We start from the raw sequence: 20,732 nt of genomic DNA on the forward strand, positions 1-20,732 counted from the left end.
GAATGGCAGTTAGTGCCCTTGGCCAGGGGTTTCTCAGGAGTGCTGATGGGAGAGAGCGACAGAGGAGCCCCAGTTGTTTCTCAAGCAAAGTCTCAAAAGTCTCTGGGAGCGGGGGACGTTGTCAAGCTGAGCAAAAAGACTTCACTGACTTCCTCTTTGTCTCCTGGCCGAACAGGTCTGGGTGATTCTCTTCAGCACCCCCTTCCCCAACGTCTTCCAAACTCAAGTGGCATAGCAGGAATGAAAGGCTGGGCCCCCAGGCCAGTGTTAGTGAGGGGTCCCGTTGGCCTTTGGCAGTGATGAAGCCGGTGACGGCCAGGATGCCTCCCTTTCCAAGGCCTCTTAGGGCAACATAGGTCCACAGCCCTCAAGGGGCTTCCTGTACCCAAAAGAATATTATCTTGGAAAAGCCACTGCCAGAGCCATCAGCTGAGCAGACAGAAGGAGTCGATGCTCTTAGTTCGTGCTCATTAAAAATATGTCAAAGGACTGAGCGGAAAATAGAAAGAGCTAAGATTCACTCCGAAGAGAGCAGGTTCTGTGCACAGCAGGCCCCTCCAGAGCGGCAGGGGAAGAAAGAGGCAGACCGTCGCTGGGAGTGCCGCTGTATTCAGAGGCGTTCATCCAGAAAAGGCAGCGGTTCTTCTAGAGAACTCGTGACTCTGAGTCTCTAGACCAGCACTGTTCAAGAGAAGTGCAGTGAAAGCCGTACAGGTGATTTACACGTCATTCAGTGGTGATAAAAGAAACTTTCCCGTACTGAGACACAGGGAAGTCATTCTGGCTTATGTGTGAGTTAACGTGAATTTTATGGTAACTGAAATAGCTTGCTTGTGGCCTATCAAACATACTTTGTACATCTGCTTTAATTCCTAAAGAAAAGGGCACACTGACCGGGAGTAATGAATGACCATGTTAAAAATACGGGTTAAACGCCCCTCTTCCTGGGACGCCCATGTTCGGCCCCCTTCGATGGTAGGACTCTCTTCCCAGGCGCCAAGGCCATACTGACTCACTGCATACGTGCTGTTCTGCTCTTTTGAAACCTTGAAGAAATCAATGTTCCCTTGACTTGTTTAATGTTCTTTGTTCTGACGAGATAGAAAACTGTGCTGAAAACCATGCTTCTCTGGAACAGTTTCTCAGACTAATCTGAGAAGTTGCCTTCAGGGCTGCGGTTCTCAGTTTGGCTCAGATAAAAGTCTTTTCTAGTTCTGTCACTGATTGTTAATTGATTATTTTCATCGATGGTTCAGTTCAGTTCAGTTCCGTCGCTCAGTCGTGTCCAACTCTTTGCGACCCCCATGAACTGCAGCACGCCAGGGCTCCCTGTCCATCACCAACTCCCGGAGCTTGCTCAAACTCATGTCCATTGAGTCGGTGATGCCATCCAGCCTTCTCATCCTCTGTCATCCCCTTCTCCTCCTGCCCCCAATCCCTCCCAGCATCAGGGTCTTTTCCAATGAGTTAACTCTTCACGAGGTGGCCAAAGTATTGGAGTTTCAGCTTTAGCATCAGTCCTTCCAATGAACACCCAGGACTGATCTCCCTTAGAATGGACTGGTTGGATCTCCTTGTAGTCCAAGGGACTCTCTAGAGTCTTCTCCCACACCACAGTTCAAAAGCATCAATTTTTTGGCGCTCAGCTTTCTTCACAATCCAACTCTCACATCCATACATGACTATTGGAAAAACCATAGCCTTGACTAGACGGACCTTTGTTGGCAAAGTAATGTCTCTGCTTTTCAATATGCTATCTAGGTTGGTCATAACTTTTCTTCCAAGGAGTAAGCGTCTTTTAATTTTATGGCTGCAGTCACCATCTGCAGTGATTTTGGAGCCCCCCACAAAATAAAGTCTGACACTGTTTCCACTGTTTCCCCATCTATTTCCCATGAAGTGATGGGACTGGATGCCATGATCTTTGTTTTCTGAATGTTGAGCTTTAAGCCAACTTTTTCACTCTCCTCTTTCACTTTCATCAAGAGGCTTTTTAGTTCCTCTTCACTTTCTGCCATAAGGGTGGTGTCATCTGCATATGTGAGGTTATTGATATTTCTGCTGGCAATCTGGATTCCAGCTTGTGTTTCATCCAGCCCAGCTTTTCTCATGATGTACTCTGCACAGAAGTTAAATAAGCAGGGTGACAATATACAGCCTTGACGTACTCCTTTTCCTATTTGGAACCAGTCTGTTGTTCCATGTCCAGTTCTAACTGTTGCTTCCTGACCTGCATACAGATTTCTCAAGAGGCAGGTCAGGTGGTCTGTATTCCCATCTCTCTCAGAATTTTCCACAGTGTATTGTGATCCACACAGTCAAAGGCTTTGGCATAGTCAATAACGCAGAAATAGATGTTTTTCTGGAACTCTCTTGCTTTTTCCATGATCCAGCAGATGTTGGCAATTTGATCTCTGGTTCCTCTGCCTTTTCTAAAACCAGTTTCGACAGCTGGAAATTCATGGTACATGTACTGCTGAAGCCTGGCTTGCAGAATTTTAAGCATTATTTTACTAGCATGTGAGATGAGTGCAATTGTGCAGTAGTTTGAGCATTCTTTGGCATTGCCTTTCTTTGAGATTGGAATGAAAACTGACCTTTTCCAGTCCTGTGGCCACTGCTGAGTTTTCCAAATTTGCTGGCATATGGAGTGCAGCACTTTCACAGCATCATCTTTCAGGGTTTGAAATAGATCAACTGGAATTCCATCACCTCCACTAGCTTTGTTCGTAGTGATGCTTTCTAAGGCCCACTTGACTTCACATTCCAGGATGTCTGGCTCTAGGTCAGTGATCACACCATCATGATTACCTGGGTTGTGAAGCTCTTTTTGTACAGTTCTTCTGTGTACTCTTGCCACCTCTTCTAAATATCTTCTGCTTCTGTTAGGTCCATACCATTTCTGTCCTTTATTGAGCCCATCTTTGTATGAAATGTTCCCTTGGTATCTCTAATTTTCATCGATGATAGCCATACTAAAAACAGAAGAGGCAGGTGAAACTAACTTTGCTAATGTATCTTATTTAGCCCAACATGCACGATTTCATTAGGGCTTCCCAGGTGGTGCTAGTGGTAAAGAATCTGCCTGCCAGTGCAGGAGACGTAAATGACTCGGGTTCGATCCCTGGGTTGGGAAGATCCCCTTGAGGAGGGCATGGCAACCCACTCCAGTAGTCTTGCCTGGAGAATCCAATGGACAGAGGAGCCTGGTGGGCTACAGTCCATGGGGTCGCAAAGATTCAGACCCGACTAGCAGAGCATTATCCCACTGTATAATCTATAGATAATGACTGCTGTTAACAATACTGTATTGCATATTTGAAAGTTCCTAACAGAGTAGACCTTAAAAGTTCTCATCACATGAAAAAATTGTGTCACTATGTGTGGTGAGGGATGTTAGCTTGACTTATTGCAGTGATCATTTCCCCGGATGAAATTATTATGTTGTATACCTGAGACTGATACAATGTATTTTTTTTTTACTTTTATAAATATTTTTCTTAAAGGTTTTTGATGTGGGCTATTTTTAAAGTCTTTATTGAATTTGTTAAAATACAGCATTTGCTTTATGTTTTGGTTTTCTGGCTGTGAGACATATGGGATCTTAGTTCCCTGACCAGGGATTGAATCCACACACCCCCGCCTGCTCTGGAAGGCACAGTCTTAACCACTAGACTACCAGGCAAGTCCCTACAATGCTAATGTCAACTATAACTGGAGGAGGACAATTTTTTAGTTAAAAAAAGATTGAGATGTTTTATGTTCTTCTTTTTCATACTAAGTCTTCAAATATCTGCTGTGTACTTCCTTCTTACAGCACATCTCAGCTAGGACAAGGCACTTTTCAAGCTCTCAGTAACTAATGGCTGGTGGCTGCCACGCTGCACCACAGAGACCCCAGGCCCATTCAGCTCCACGCAAGGGTCTGGCTGCACTCCCAGCGTGCGTGCATGTTGAGGCAGTGGTGAGGGTGTGGACCAGTAAGCTCCGAAAAGAAATCCGCGTGATTTGATGGGTGAAAGGGCACTGGCCTAAGGGCAACCAGCTGCAGAAGGCCGGCCCAGGGCTGGGTGTGGCCACAGCTTTAGAAGCTGATGCAAATGAGTCACCATGAGCTGCAGCCACACCAGGGGACAGAGAGAGTTGGAAAGGCAGAGAAAACCAACCCAAGGGGCTTGAGGCTGTGTCAGCCTTAAATAAGGCCTGGCCAGCTCGCTGGGCAAAAACAACTTCCAAATGCCAACCAGGGGCTTCTCCTTGAGTTAGAGGACTCCGCCCTGCAAGTCCTTGAGCTTTGCCAGGGAAGGACACTCCTGGGTTTGCGGCTTTTCCTGAATCTAGACCACCAGCGAGAGCATGAGCCCAAGCAAACACTGCAAGCTTGAGACAGCAAGGTAAAGGGAAGCAGCACTGAAGAGAGGCCACCTCAGGAAGCCTGGTACAAATCCCTGCCCTGCCCCTTCCTAGCATCTGACTCAAGGAAAGCTACTCTCGGAGCCCCCAGTCATAAGGTGGAGGCTAGTGGTGCCAACTCTATTGCCAACCTCAAAGGGAAGTCATTGCATTGCAGTAAATGGTGTGTATCAAGCCCTCCACAAAGTGCCTGGCACATAGGAAATCCTCCCCCCACGGCTGCTGCCTGCAGGCCATCTGGAATTGCCAGCATTATCCACTTGCCCTTGAAGCTGCAGGCGGTCCACTGGCTGAGAAACAGGAAGAGGAGAGGCCTACTGACGTGCCCGCGTTCCCACAGCTGGCACCTGGCTTCCCCTCTCCCACCCAGCACACCTTCCCTGACTAGCTAAGGACATCTCCGTGAAGCGTATAAGGTGGGGTTCTTCTTGCTTTCGTTTTAGTTTCCCAGTCTTGATTGTTGCTGTTTGATCTGGCTTCTAACCAAGAGTCAAGGCAGGGCTTTCAGAAGCTGATATCTCCCCATCTCTTCTGTCAGTCAAGATCGCTCTCAGAGGGACCCAGACTGCACAGGGGGGCCTGAAGGGACCCAGGGTGCTGGCTGAGAAGCTCAGAAGCCAAGACTGTACAGAGTGCAGCCTCCACAGGGGTGTGGAGTGAGGCCTCAGTCAACAGAAAGGCGGGAAGCGGTGCCACGGTGGGGGGTTTACAGGATGCTGGGCCGGGCTGGGCTCCTCAGCACCTTGGTCTAGGAGGCCTTGTGGGCCACGGCTTGTTTTGGGGATTCTGTGAGATTACAGAACCCCTCCTAACACCCTGTCCAGAGGAGGGCAGGGGCCTCACTTGCAGGGACAGGGAGCAGGCAGGCCGCAGGCAGTGAGGCCACTAGAGCAGAGCCTGAGGGGCCTGGACGAAGGTATCTTCCCCGTGAATCTGTGTCTGGGAAGCAGCCCGGGAAGCCATCTGGTCCAGACACATTGCTTTGTAGGAGATAAAAGCAGGGCAGAAAGAGGATGAGAAATATGTTCAAAGTCACACTGCCAGAGAGCAGCTGTTAAAGAAGGTGGTGGGCGGAGGTGCAGAAGGAAGGGGCCAGTCTCAGGGGCCGGGCCGGGGGGTGGGGGTGGGAGCTGGGGCCTGCCTGTGCCACCCGCCTGGGGCAGCAGCCCAAGCCTTTGTCCAGCTCATTCAGGACAGTGGGATTGTCATCAGGATGGACATCTGACTGGAGATGATTCTAGGGTATCTTACACGGACCGGGAGGCAAGATCCCACCAGGCAGATTCCAGAAGTCCATCTTCGGTAAAGATAATTCAGTGATTACTAGTTACATCACAGTTAACTTTGAGGAAACAATAGTCTCAAGTGTTCATACAACCCCCTTCCTTGGAGGAGGACTCACATCAGCTGGGGAGGATGGGTTTAGGCACATCCTGGAGGGACTTGCCTGATGGGTCAGTGGTGAAGAATCTGCCTGCCATGCAGGAGACCCAGCTTTGCTCCCCGGGTCAGGGAGATTCCCCTGGAGAAGGGCATGGCTCCTCACTCCAGTATTCTTGCCTAAAGAATTCCATGGACAGAGGAGCCTGGTGGGCTGCTGTCCGTGGGGTGTGCAAAGAGTCACACACGACTGAGCAACTAACTAACTGGAGGGACTTGCCTAGAACAGGAGACAGTCTCAGATGTCACAGCTGAGGTGCCCAGGGGCCCAAAGAATCAACAGTGTGTTCCTCCAGGGCTTCAAGAGAAGGAAATGGCAACCTACTCCAGTATTCTTTGCCTAGAGAATCCTGTGGACGGAGGAGCCTGGTGGGCTGCTGTCCATGAGGTCACAGAGAGTCGGACACGACTGAAGCGACCTAGCAGCAGCAGCAGCCAGGACTTCAAGGACAGGAGAGGCAGCGGTCTTGAGAGGGTCTGAAGGCTGCAGAGCTTGAGTGGCTCTGCGGCCTCTTAGGGTTTCTCCTTCCTGCAGAATGCTTGTCGAATGGCTGACTGATACAGTTACTAGAAGACCATCTCTAACCCATTCTTCTCATCCAAGACTCACAGAACCGAGGCCAGGGACTGCCACCGGGCCGGCAGGTGCTGTCCAACTTGGAGCTTGCCTGGCACTGGGAGCAGGGAAGTGAGGGGAGCAGTGGGACTCCACAGCCTCCCCCCTCGGTCTGTTCTCTCCACCTGAAGGGAGCGGCGGGCGGAGGAGGGGAGCGGGGATGACTCTGAGCACCCCTCACAGCCGTGCAGTGAGAGGGCTAATTAATGCAGCTCACATGCTCAGAGATCCCTAGATGAGGGCACTAGCCCAGGGCCACCATGATTAGAGTGATGAGGGCTATCAGTATTTACACTATTGTTATTATATTTGCTCTCTCAACCCTTAAATCACACTCCATCTCGCGATCGCTTGCATTTTATGTAATTATAGTTTATATAGGTAACAAATGGATATTTCTGCTAGCCTGGGAGAGAGCCTTCTGCATACATTAATTTGCTTGATTAGTTCCCTATTTGGTAGGCTTTGTTCCCCCAACCCACCCCCGCCGCCGCCTTTCCTGCTTCAGGAAAAATTAATGAGTTTTAACACCTTGCAAAAGTGGGCTGCGCCATGGGAATAGTTCCAGTGTACTCTGGGTTTTAAATCCACACATTCAGAGGCTTCCTAAAGGTTAGGCAAAGGTTAACAAACAATTAATATGTTGAATCAGTGTGCTAAATCTGTTTACCCAATCTTTGCAATCTAAAGGCCATTCGCCATCAGCCTCAACTTTTAGATTGATCTCTCTCTTTCCCAACCTACCCCCATCCTGTCCCCTGGATGATCTGGCTGAAAAGAAGAAAAAGAAAAGCAATCTGATTGAGAGCGCTAAATATCTCCGGAAAGTTAGAGTTGTGTTGCTACCTCAGGTTCAAAGCTTTGGGTGTCCTGATAGAATTGATTGAATGAGCCGACATTTTTGAGAAGTCTGCAAGTAGGAGGCGCTTCTGCCTTTTTGACAAAGAGCAGAATGTGAGTTAGTCTTATAAACAGGCCATGTTGAGTTCACGTGTGGCTCTCCTCGTTTACAGAAAGAAGGAGACAGGGGAGAGCGCCCACATGGGGAGACTAATAGGAAAGTGTTCTCCTGGCTTTCTGTCCTCTAAGCAGAAAAAACTGCAGAGTAGTTGGAGTCCAGAATTTCCTTTCCTTAGGAAGCAAGAGGAAGGGGATAAGAAACAGCCTAATTTCACAAAGAAACTCATTGCTCTCACGTTTGGGAAGCTGTTGGGTTTTTTTTTTTAAGTTGGTTTTTTTTTTTTTTTTTTGACCTGTACCATTTTTAAAGTCTTGATTGAATTTGTTACAGTATTACTTCTGTTTTACGCTTTTGGGCCACGAGGCACATGGGATCTTAGTTGCCAAAGAGGGATTGAATCTGCATCTCCTGCGTTGGGAGACGAAGTCTTAACCACTGGACCACCAGGTAAGTCCCTAGGATACTATTGTTGATGATAATGATATCCATGACGTCAGTGAAGATAATGACCTTAATCAACAAGATTTGATCACTAGAATCCAGGGTCCATGAGGAAAGCCTCATATTGTCTATCCCAGCCTGGCCCCTTGAAAACAAATTGCTCTGCCCACACAGAGCAACTACCTCCAGCCGCGGCTCAACAGAAACACTCTCACGTTGACCTAGACCCCCTCGCTTTTGCCTGTTCCCAGCTTCTCTGCTTGCCAATCACCTTGTCCCGCTATCCAAGTCCCCCTTTTTTGGATGATCACTCCTGCGCACAGACTACCTGGGTTGCTTTCTTAGACGTGACTTGACATTTGCTCTGGGAATCTAGTCTCCAGGGAGCTGGTATTGCCAAGGAACCCCAAAGAGAAACATCCAGAGGACGCCAAGTACAGCTCTCCCTGTCAACCACCACCTAGCCGGTCCCTTGATCCCCTCCTCCACCCTTCTTCCACCCTGCCTTCCAGGGAGGCAGAGGCGGCCCACCAAGCCAGGGAGCAGAAGAGCAGAGAGAAACGGAAAGGGGCTGGTCCCACTCCGCACCCTCCGCCTGAGCTTAGGGTGGGGAGAAGTCACCAAACGGACGAGAGTTTGCTATGGGCCTGGACTTGACATTTGACCATGTGAAGAAGTGAGACTCTTTGCTCATGCCTAGGAGGAGCCAAAAAGCAAGGGAAAGGGGAAGGGAATTCACAAAGTCAACGCAAGGGCGGTGGGGGGAGAAGCAAGTTGCTCCCTGCTTGCACCCCACCATACCCAGCTCGTTCCATCACCTGGTGACTCTGTTTTTTTCCATTTTTTATATTGAACTAGCCTGGCTTATATAGCAAGTGAAAAATAAACTCTGTGCTTTAAAAAGAAAAGAGCTGTGCCTCTAAATTTCAAAGTGTTAAGATTGATGAGAATGTGTCCAAGAGGAGCCTGGATGAACCGGGAGAGGAAGATGAGGTGTGCTCTTGGGACTGGGGAATTAAGTTTCCCCAAGGTCTTGTGTCTTGATAAGACAACAAAATTCAGCAAAAACAAGGCAACTGGCAAGCTCTGGGTGTATGCTAGCCACCCTGAACCACAGGATCCAGGTGTGTGTGATCAGAATAGCCAGTATTTTAGAATATTAAAATATTCTTCCAGCCTAAACACAGGTTTCTGGCAAATTCCTTAGAAATGCATGCTCAGCCTGCTCCCAGCTTCCTTGGGAGAGAGCTCTCAAGGACAGAACTCCCAGAAAGACTTCTTCATGGATCCCAAAACACTCGGGTCTTCTGACTGTGAGTCAAAGTCTCCAAGGCCACGTTTCACGTCCAAAGAAAGAAAACAGTTTCATTGTTTAAAGAAATGCCAGGCTGATAATAAGGAGGGAAAGAAAAAAAAAGAAGATGAGCTATTCCATGCCCTCTATGTCATTCAAGTGTTTTATGCATCGATTTTATCCTTAAAACTAGAGGAGGGAATTAGGTTATGTTTGGGGGAAACCACTGAAACCATCAGATCTGGCTTGCCCAGCGGCCGGCCCCCGATGAAGTGTGTGTATTGATCGACGAGGCGGCAGATGGAGGAAAAAGTACTGTGAACACTGATCAAGGCCACCGGGTCTGCAGAGGTTGCCCGTGGCTCTCAGCACACATGTACCCCAGGACCGTTCGCGCAGCCGTGGTCCTTGGGAAGAGCAGGCTGGCTCCAAGCCACTGGGGCCTGGTGGATGGAACCCACTCAGCCCCACTCCTGCCCGTGAAACAGACATCTCCATGAGCTTGATTGCGGGGGCAGGGTGGGGGTGCACGCCGTGGACCTCTCCCCCACTTCTCAGCTGGAAAGTCCAATTCAGGAGACAGTCCTCCTTGTTCAACTTGACCTCCTTCCATCCTAGATGCTCCTCTCTGCCTGGGAGGAGAAGAGAGGGAGAGTTTCTGCAAAGACGAAGCTTCCCACTCTTAAGCAGAAACAAGCATTTCAGCCTCCAGCAGCCCCAGCTGGTACGCGGACGAGGGTGGGGAGATCACCTGCAAGGAGATGGGGAAAGAGCCACCACCCCTAAGCCAAGAACCACTGGTCTGCCGCCAGACCTTGCCTGTCCTGAGAGAGGCACAGGCTCAGCTTGCCCACTGCAGCTTCCCCGGCAGAAGGGAGGTGTCCAGGCCCCTGTCGGATGGGGCCGCACTCACCGCTGTCCACCAGCATCCAGCCACTCTTCAGGGGCACACTCCCAAGCCTGAACCGGGGGGTGCTGGTGTGTCTTTACTACACTCTCCTTCCCTCTCCCTGGGGCTGGAACCAGGGCAGCCAGCCTCAAGCCTGTAGCCAGCACCGTGGCCTGATGGCAGGAACCCGGGTCCCTCTGACTCTGTGGGAGGCTCACCTCCAACTGTGGCATCGCAGGAAACTCCTGTCTTTTTTGAGCACTCAGTTACCACTGGGTCTACTGGTCAGAGCAGCCAAGCCTCGCTGCTCACTGATACACCCCTCAAGTCGACCACCCAAGCCTGCTGCAGCTCTTGCCGCCTCCATAAATCCTGGGAGGACAGGCAAGAGAAAGGGCTCCAGGAGGCAAAAACCACAGCACAGGGGAGCGTTCTCTCTGAGATGCAACCTAAGCGAGACCAGGGGCGAAGGCTCAAACTCTAAACCCCTCTTCTTTCCGCTCAGTTCTTAATTATAACCCCATTTGTGAGCCGAGCCCTGTCATCCCATCTCCCTTAATGGCTGGTGTCTATTCTGGGCCTCCCTCCACCCTACTGTCTTTGGCAATATTCAGGAGCTCGGGCGATGAAGGGGCCCGGCCGCTCCCTCACTGCCCGCCTTCTCCATCTTTTTAAATATTTCAGCTGTTCCCCATCCTTATTTTTGCATTTCGATTTCCTGCGGTACAGGACATTTATCTTGGTCACTCAATCAAGTTTTGCCCGACTTCCCTCCCTTATCTTTCCTGCTCCAGGCTCACTGAAAATACCTACATTATCTTTGTAGCCGAGGTGCCAACTGGAGGGAAATCTGCAGACGGTCTTGATAGAGATGTCTGGGGAACCTGTCAGAGGACAAGGACACAGTGACCTCCGCAGGGACTTGGTCTCAAGGTCAACCACCCAGCTCAGGCCTCTCACAGAGGCATGGGAGAGGACCACCCCCTCCTCTGTGGTCTGGTTCAGACCAACCTCCCACTGGGGCTTTGTCCTCCCCGGGAGTGGGTTCACAGATGCCCTCACCCCCCTCCTCTGGCCCCTGATGGCCTTGACCACTGAGTTCCTGAGCCCCAGACGCCCAACAGATGACACCAAGCCACCATTTTTCACATTAATAGGATACGAGCAGATCTCTCCCGATGGGACCCTAAAACCAAGATTTGAGAGAGCAGGTCCGTCTCTGCCGTCTGGAATCCTGAGGTTTTTGAACTGAAGACTCTCTGCTATGATGAGGCCGGTGCCCCCCAGGGAGACCAGAGCATGGAGACAACGGCAGATGAGGATCTGTTATCTTAAAGGTCCCACACCACACCTCTGCGGGGCAGGCCGTACTGAACCACCCTAAGACCCCACAGCTCTGGTGACGGATGGACTCTGGGTGTTGCTAGTATGACGGGAAAGTGCAGGCATGTGCCTCAGGCCGAATCAGCTCAGACGTAACCTCCACCAAATGGTACCCTCTCCTGTGCACACTGGACGGTGGGAGGGAGAGAGGGTGTGGGCCATTGTCAAGCAGTCTTATTGATGGTTGATCAACCCACGTGAATCCAGAACACATAAACAATGGTCCTCTGTTTCAACAAGAGCAGCTCTGGTTCCTTCTCTGAGGCTTTAACACCTAGGAACTGCATTTATCTTCCTGTAAGACCTGATCAATGTGGCCTAAACAAGATAGAGATTTATATTTCTCTCATGTCGTAAAAAAATAAAAATAAAAAACGAGGTAGGCCAGAGCTGATCTGGTAGATTCCGGCTCCTTCTAGGCTTCTGTTCCACCACCCTCAGCACGTGGCTTCCCAAGGCAGCTTCACTGCGGCTGCCACAGCTCCAGGCATCCTGCTGGCATTCCGGGCAGCAGGAAAGAGAAAGAGCCAAAGAGGCTCCACTTACATCTCATTGACGACACGTAGCTGTGAGGGAGACTAGAAACTTGTTCATCAGCTGGACACATTGTCCAGGACCCTGACCACTAAGAAAAAGCAGAATGGACAGAGAGGAGGCAGTCTCCCACAGCAGTGACCAGAGCTGCGGTCAGCAGAGAAGAGGCTGGAATCAGATGCTACAGGCTCAGACGCTGCAACAGCCTCAGCAAGTTACCTCACCTCTCTGTCTTTCTCTGTCCTCATGTATGGGGCTTCCCAGGTGGTTCAGAGGTAAAGAATCCATCTGTCAACGCAGCAGACGCAGGAGACACAGGTTCCATCCTTGGGTTGGGAAGATCCCCTGGAAAAGCAAACGGCAACCCTCTCCGGTATTCCTGCCTGGAATATCCCATGGACAGAGGAGCCTGGGGGAGCTACAGTCTCTGGGGTCCTCATGTACATAATACTATGGGAGTTTCATATACATGCATACCCAATATATTAACTACATACATACTATTATATACATATATGTACATATGTATATACGTATATACACATTATATACATAGTATTGCATACATACATACTATGGGAGCAACCATAGTATGTTAGCAATGCTATTACTGTTTCTTCCTGGGAATCCACAGTGCTCTGGTGCGTGGGAAGTGCCGGTCATTACTATTCCCCGGCCTGTAGTTATCCTACTGACTCCGGCTGTTACCTTGCCCGGTATGAACCTTGCCTGTCCGACCGCAGAGAAGGATCTGTGCTTGGGGGCTGCTGAGAGGGAGGGGGTAGAGGGGGTAGGGCATCTCTTCAGCTTCTCACTCCCAGGGCAGAAGGAACTCAAGGCACCTTGGGACGTCCCTTCTCCTGCCTCGCCCTCTCCCCACCAGCAGAGCAGGGAACATAGGAAGTCAGACAGAAGGATCTCTCCTGTTCTACCCACCTCAAGCCTCTCACACAGTCAGAGTCAAGCCCCCAGTCGTGCACAAGCCCATTCTGAGGGCTTGGGGCATCCCCCGACCCTTGCTCCAGGGAATTTACAGTCTAGAACAGGGTTCAGCAAACTAGAGCCTGTTAGCCAATCTAGTCTGAAAGCTGAGGCTTTTTTTTTTTTTTAATTTTTAACATTTTTTTTTTTTAATGTGGACCATTTTAAAAGTCTTTATTGAATTTGCTCCAATACTGCTTCTGATGTTTATGTTTGTTCTGATTTTTCAGCCATGAGGCACGTGGGATCTGAGCTCCCAACCAGGAATCAAACCTGCACCCTGCCCTGGAAGGTGAAGTCTTAACCACTGGACCACCGTGGAGGTCCCCGGACAGCTGTTTTGATAAATAAAGCTTTATTGGCACACAGCCGACATTGCACTCATCTTTCATATCATCTGTGGCTGCTTCTGCATTACGACAGCAGAGCTGAGTAGCTGCGACAGACACACGCAGCCCACAAGTCTAAAGCTCTTACTATCTGACCCCTTCCAGAAAAAGCTTTCCAATCTCTCTCCTACAAGGAGGAAAGAAACATATTTGTAAAGATACCATCAGGTGTATGTAATCAAATATACACTGAATCAATGTTTGTAAAGATACAGAAATGGGCCTGGAAAACTCAAAGCCGACAGCTAGAACTCAGCACCGACATGCAGATGAGGGTAAGAGCAGATTGCGGATATGGTCCAAAACAAAGTTGGTCTGATCTGTAACATTTTGTTTTAGGAAGAAAATAGATTTCAGCAGTTAAAAAAGAGTACATTGATTGCTGGAAAGGCTGTGCCATGTTTAACACTCAGAGACTCCTAATAAAGTATAAATTAATATAACATTTTTGGAAAGCAATTTGGCAAAATATATCAAGAGCCTTAAACACGCTTGTGCTCTTGGCCTCATAATTTCACTTCTGGGAATCCATCCTAAGGCTGTAAATTAAAATGTCGAAACTCTTTATGCACAAATATGTCCATTGTGAGATGACTTACAGTAAGTAGCAAAAGGCTAGAACCAGTTAGACAGTCCATCATATCACAGTTAAATAAATTATGATGCCGTCATTTGATAGAATATTGTGTAGTAATTAAATGATGTTCACAAAGAGTTTATAAGTAACTTGGCGAAATGTGAAGGGAATGAACAGGACACAAACTTAAGTATAGTTTCATCACTGCTGCTGCTGCTGCTGCTAAGTCTCTTCAGTCGTGTCCGACTCTGTGCGACCCCACAGACGGCAGCCCACCAGGCTCCCCCGTCCCTGGGATTCTCCAGGCAAGAACACTGGAGTGGGGTGCCATTGCCTTCTCCAAAGCCTGAAAGTGAAAAGTGAAAGTGAAGTCTCTCAGTCGTGTCCAACTCCTAGCAACCCCATGGACTGCAGCCTACCAGGCTCCTCCATCATGGTATTTTCCAGGCAAGAGTACTGGAGTGGGGTGCCATTGCCTTCTCCAAGTTTTATCACAGCTATATTTTTAAAAATTGCCATTGCCACCTGGGCAGCCCCAAATGTCAGAGATGTTATCTTTGGAGGGGGTGGATAATTCATGTCTCTTGTCTTTATGCTCACATATGTATCTTTTTTCTTACACCATGCTGAGTTTTGATTTCATAACAGGGAACATGTATACCACCGTAAAGTACTGGGGCTTTTGAAAGGTTCCTTGTGAGCCAAGCAGATCAGAGAGAGATTCCAGGGGAACAAGAGGAAGTGGTGGGAGTTAGCCGCCTCATGTCTGTGGAGTCAGAGAGCAGAGGAAAGGAAGAGATTTACACTCCACTCTGCAAACGGACAGGTCAGAAGCATGGTCTGTGGACACAGCTCAACCCGATGCCAGCTTCCCCTCTGCAGAGGACCGGGGTGGGGGGCTTGGAAGGTTGAAGGGTTGGCCTCTTCCCACTCTAGGAACTGGAGTCAAGCTCATCACAAGGCCTCCCTGGGTACCAGCAGAGAGGGAGGCGGAGGATGGACAGGAAGCCTGGGGTAGGGGTGGGGAAGGTCCATTCATTTTCCCTCGAGGGGCATCTGAGGCACAGAGATCCCTGCCTTCTGGATGTTTTTCTCTGACTCAGACCTTCTACCCAGTTCTGAGACCTGGCCCTCCAGCAAGGCACCCTCCTCCTGGAGTTCTGTTTTCTCCTAATGTAACTACATATGTGTAGGCCTCTCTGTCCTCACTCTAAAAAAAAAGACAGGAAAACAATACCAAAGCTGAGTCCTCAGTCTATGCAGGCTTTCAGGAGGGCTCCAAGGGACCAGGCCTCTTCTTGAAGGCAGGAAATTAGGCACCCATACAGGAAACCCCCCAGAAAACATCTAAACCTGGGTCCCTCCAGCAAATTACAGTCCTCCCACCTTGTAGTCAGGCGGAACAGGCCCCCAATCTTGGCTTTCCCTAATTCAGCTTCATGACCTTGGGCAAGAGAGCTACCCCCTCTGGGCCCCCACTGCTTCGCCTGTAGATTAGGGAGGGAATGAGGTTCCAACAACACAGTTTTTTAAGGTGCTCCTGGCAGTGGTTGGCGTATCGTGAGTGCTCATGAAAGATCACTCGTTTTAATTTTTTAATGTATGTATGTGTCTTTGGCTGCGCTGGATCTCCACTGCCGTGCGGGCTTTCTCTGGCTGGGGCAAGTGGGGCCTACTCTACAGTTGCTGTTGGAGGGCTCTCGTTGTGGTGACCTCTTGTTTTGAGCACGGGTTCTAGGACAAGCAGGCTTCAGTAGCAGCGGACTCTGGGCTCCAGAGCACAGGCTCAGTTGTTATGGTCACAGGCTTAGTTGCTCCACGGCATGTGATATCTTCCCAGATCAGGGATCAGACCCCTGTCTCCCGCACTGGCAGCGGGTTCTTTACCATTGAATCACTAGGGAAGCCCAAAAGATCATTCTTAATTAGCAAGTTACATTTTCTGGGCACTCTGAAGATATAAGAGGGCAGTGTCCTGAACTTGGGTACTAACCTATCGTAAAAGGATGGTTCAGTCAGTTCAGTTCAGTCGCTCAGTCATGTCCAACTCTTTGCGACCCCATGAATCGCAGCACGCCAGGCCTCCCTGTCCATCACCAACTCCTGGAGTTCACTCAGACTCACGTCCATCGAGTCCATGATTCCATCCAGCCATCTCATCCTTTGTCGTCCCCTTCTCCTCCTGCCCCCAATCCCTCCCAGCATCACAGTCTTTTCCAATGAGTCAACTCTCCGCATGAGGTGGCCAAAGTACTGGAGTTTCAGCTTCAGCATCATTCCCTCCAAAGAAATCCTAGGGCTGATCTCCTTCAGAATGGACTGGTTGGATCTCCTTGCAGTCCAAGGAACTCTCAGGAGTCTTCTCCAACACCACAGTTCAAAAGGATGGTTAGCCCTGCACTTTTTCCAAAGCAAAAAATAATAAATTTGCTTAATTCCCTTGTAGTTCAGGTGGTAAAGAATCTGCCTGCAATGCGGGAGACCTCGGTTCAATCCCTGGGTTGGGAAGATCCCCTGGAGAATGGAATTGCAACCCTCTCCAGTATTCTTGCCTAGAGAATTCCACGGACACACCATGGGGTCGCAAAGAGTTGGACACTACTGAGCAACTAACACACACCTATCCAATGTACTCAGCCTTCAAGAAGCAAACTCAAATAGTTACAGGCCTCCACCCCATCTCCCACCTCCTCCCCGAACACGACCCCCCACCCCCACCTCTGCCCCAACACAGCGCTTCCTGGGCACAAAGGAATGAAGCGCCCTCTCTCCCCTGCACCAGGAGAGCAATTACCGTCAGAGCCTTTCATCCGGTAATTAATCACAGAGGGACCCGTGACATCTCTGCCGCTGTGCTGGAAGTGCTGCTCACCACGTTCCCTGGCCCTGCACCTCCCCTAGGTCGGTATCTCCTCTCTTCGACTAGACTACAAGCCCCTCGAGGACGAGGCTGCTTCCTCTACTTCTTTCTGTTTCTCTCTTCCATCATCAATTGACACTTACCTGTCGCACGCTGGATTTTCATGTTTCTCTAGGTCCTGCCCACAGAAAGTGCAGCTCTACTTGGCTGGTGCAGGGTAGAACATTTGTAGCTCAAAACACATCAGGGCAGCTCTGTGACGGGCTGCTTCCACAGGGGAAATGCAAGCAATCTGCATTCTCAGATTCTGAACAGAAGGCGAGGGTGAGGGCATGGGGGGTACAAAGCCAGTGCTGCTAAATCGAGGGTTCGATGCGTGTCTGGGGTGATGCCAGGACATGGGTTGCTTCTTGCACCCACAGCTGCTTCTGGGGTCCTATGTCCCAGGGAAGCTGGACTTAATCAGTAAGGGTGGGGGCAAAGGGGCCATGCAGTCAAGCCAAATCTGGAGTCATTCAGAAAAGGGACCGTCAGGACCCTGTTCCTCCTCCCTCTCATCTCTGCTTCCTGGCCTGGGCTTGTGGGTCCCGGAGGGCGCCAAGGCGTGCACCCCCAGCGGGAGCAGCTGTGTCCCCGCCTCCCTCCACGGCTGGGGCACCTCTGGTGAGGGCAGGAGCTGTCACACGCAGCTGACGATGCAGGGGCACCAGAGCTCAGGCGCCCACCACGTGGCCTCCTTTCTGATCCGGGCCCTCCCCTGGGCTGGCGTCCCCCCACCACCAGAGCAGCAAATGGTCAGCAGGGTCCTCGGAGAGGGAGCAGAAGGGGGCAGGGAAGGGCTAACAGCACCTGCTCCCTGATCACCCTCCTTCCCTTCTTCAAAGTCACAGGAGGGTGCCTCCCTTCCTTTGTTGCATTCCTGCAAATAGAATTCGGACTTGAGCCATGCTGGTTGTTGGGAACTCGGAAAGGAACTTGGGAAAGAAAGCAGTTGAGTGCCAGCCAGGCACCACTGGAACCCCACCCCAGGGCGAGCTAAACACCCACTAGCTGGACCCCAGGGCAGAGCTGAGAGCCTCTGTGTGCTGGATCCCTCCCCTCCGCCCCAGTATTTTAACCTCCACACCGCCCAGCCAAGGGCCAGCATCTCCCACCTTCATCCCACCGCTGCCCCTTCACCGGGCAGAAGTTTTCCCTCAAACCTCCACAAAGAGGTTCTTCCTGGTCCTGTGACATGGCTAATAGCTGCGGCCGTGAGCTCTGACGGGGGAAGGAGCCGCGGAGGAGGAAAGCCGGCTGGCGGGGGACGGCGGGTGAGGGAGACCTCTTTCCCTCTCCAGCAGCATCTCTGGCCGCCTGGACCAGTGGTCCAGACTCTCGTGACGGGAGAGCGCCCCCTGCTGCCCGAGCCCGGCTGGTGTCGCACAGCCCGGACACCTGCAGCGCATCATCTGGGAGCCGGTCATCCAGGGAACCCTAGGGCGGGACCGACTGGCAGGAGGCGGCGGATGCCGGCTCTCTGTCCCGACGTCCGCCTGGAGTGGCCAAGGACCGGACCAGCCCCATCTGGGCGGCGGTTCTCTAGCACAGCGTGGTTAAGAGCATGGGATCTGATTCAGAACACAACTCGCTGCTTGCCGACCGCGGAGACGCGGTTTAACCTCTAAAGTCCCAGTTTCTTCATGAGAAACTGGAAGAAGACCCAGTTCTTCTGGATGAAGATCCGTATTTCTTCTGAGATCGTGAATAGTATGTATATCACAGAGATGCTGTAAGGAGATAATTAATGTAAAACACAGAGTGAGCTTTCAATAACGGTAACTATTATTATCGATTCCGCTGACACCTCTGCAACTATGTGATAAGAGGCGAACTGACAAGATCCCATGGACAAAAGCCGGGGGATCTGATTTTTTTTTTTCAAAGCATTTTCATCATTAAATGGATCTGATCTAGCTCCATGGGCATATCTGAGGGAAACAACTTTGCCTAAAGGGGAAATAAATGCCAGAGACATTCACAGAAACATCCACCACAAACAATTACTAAACACATTGATCAACGCTCCAAGCTGTGCAATAAAGAAAAAGGGAAAAAGTCATGTCTGGGGAGACTCTGGCCTGCATTGTCAATTACTTCCACTTGGCTAGATTATATCCACCAACTACAAATGTGTTGAAACATCTCCCATAGAGGGAGGAAAAAAAAAACCTGACTCCACATCCCCCCAGGCTAGCTCCCTCCCCAGCTGTTTCTTTCTTACAGACTTACATATTTTACTGACTCTGCTTCCTCTCCTCTGTTAGCTCTTGAACCCACTCAGCCAGGCGTTGTGCCCGCCAGTCACTTCCCTTTACCTGCCCTTGTCCTGGGACCAGTGACCCTCATGCAGCGCACCCAGTGGTGGTCCAGCGTCAGGCCTCATCACTCCGCCCATTAGCAACATTCGCATGGTGGATGGGCCACCCCTTCCCCCTTGAAACGCTTCCTTCCTTCCACCACCCCCGGTTCTCCTCCTGCCTCCCTGCACAGCTCTCAGCCATCCTTAGCCAGACGCCCATCTTCTCAGCCTCTAAACGTCAGAAGGCCCTGGGCTCAGTGTTTTTATCTACGCTGACTCTCTAGGGGACCACCACCAGCCCCGTGCTTTCACTCCTCCCCTCCGGTGATGCCCCCATTCATGTCCCCTCTCCCTGAATGCCACACACCAGCAACCTCTTCACTGTCTCCACCTGGTGATCCTATCGTCACCTAATAGAACTCCTGAGCCTCTCTCCTCTCTCTTTCCCTCTCCTCCCCTTTCCATCTGAAGAAATGGCAACTTCACATTTCTAGATGCTCAAGAGAAACACCGTGACCACTCTTATTGCCTCTGTTTCTTCCATTCCCTACATCAGTCCATCAGCAAATCCAATCTGCTCTACCTCCAAAATGTATCAAAGTCCGACTGCTTCTTGAATTCTCCGCTGCTACCTCTGGTCCAAGCCACGGTGATTTCCTGCCTGGCCTTCCAGTTTCCACTCCGAATCTTTCCACATAGCAGCGGACAGAGTCTGATAGCAGAAGTGAAGTCATGTCAGTCCTTTGCTGAAAATTCTCCCAAGGTCTCCCTCCTCACCAAGAATAGAATTCAGTGGTCTCCAGGGCCACAACCATGCCCCTGGCTTCTCATCTGGGTCCATCTCCTACCCGTAGTTCATTGCGCCTGGGCCACACTGGCCTCCTGGTCATTGCGGGAGTGTGATGAGCACGGCTCTGCCTCAGGGCCTTTGCACTTAAACTGTTCTCGCTCCCTGGTTCTGACCCCAGACCACTCCCGCTTTCAATCTCCGCTCATCTTAGCAGAGAGGCCTTCCCTGATGACTCTAAGTAAGACAGAAACCCCACCAACTTCCTCCTCCTTACTGTGACGTATTTTCATTGCATTTATAACCACTTGACTTATGAATTCGATAGTTATATATTCTATTTCCTCCAAGCAGATGCTTGCTCCAAGGAGTAAGGACTTTCTTTTGTTCACTGCTATAGCTCCACTTCCTAACACACTGGCCAGCACAGAATCTCTGCTCAGTAAATACCTGTTGACTGCAGAAATGAACTCATCCACATGAGCCTCCTCTCCCTGTGATCAAGAAGCAAAAGACCCAAAGTTAACCTCAGCTCTGATTCCAGAGATGGGTTCACAGCCCTGGGTTTTGCCTTTAACCAGTAACCTACTAGACAGGCCTTTATCTTGAACAGGAGCAATAAGGCCTCAGTCTTCTCAGTCTCAAAAGTATTGCTTGGATGAAGCACAAGCTGGAATCAAGATTGCCAGGAGAAATATCAATAACCTCAGATATGCAGATGACACCACCCTTATGGCAGAAAGCAAAGAAGGTGAAAATGGAAGAGGAGAGTGAAAAAGTTGGCTTAAAACTCAGCATTCAGAAAACTAAGACCATGGCATCTGGT

General features: G+C 50.3%; 2 long non-coding RNA genes across 2 annotated transcripts; one reads left to right on the top strand and one right to left on the bottom strand.

Moving 5' to 3' along the window:
* The first annotated feature begins 4,153 nt into the window (after nucleotides 1–4,153).
* LOC132657319 (uncharacterized) lies at nucleotides 4,154–13,332 on the top strand. The gene is made up of 3 exons (XR_009595306.1): nucleotides 4,154–4,829; nucleotides 7,761–7,877; nucleotides 13,183–13,332. It is a non-coding gene; the product is annotated as an uncharacterized LOC132657319 (long non-coding RNA).
* Nucleotides 7,872–17,730, bottom strand: LOC132657320 (uncharacterized). The gene is made up of 4 exons (XR_009595307.1): nucleotides 16,922–17,730; nucleotides 12,196–12,316; nucleotides 10,868–10,938; nucleotides 7,872–9,916 (listed from the first exon to the last, which is right to left on the bottom strand). It is a non-coding gene; the product is annotated as an uncharacterized LOC132657320 (long non-coding RNA).
* Between the last annotated feature and the right edge of the window lie 3,002 nt (nucleotides 17,731–20,732).

This window comes from Ovis aries, chromosome 11 (assembly GCF_016772045.2).
Source record: "Ovis aries strain OAR_USU_Benz2616 breed Rambouillet chromosome 11, ARS-UI_Ramb_v3.0, whole genome shotgun sequence".
In the NCBI taxonomy this organism is placed as follows: Eukaryota; Metazoa; Chordata; class Mammalia; order Artiodactyla; family Bovidae; genus Ovis; species Ovis aries.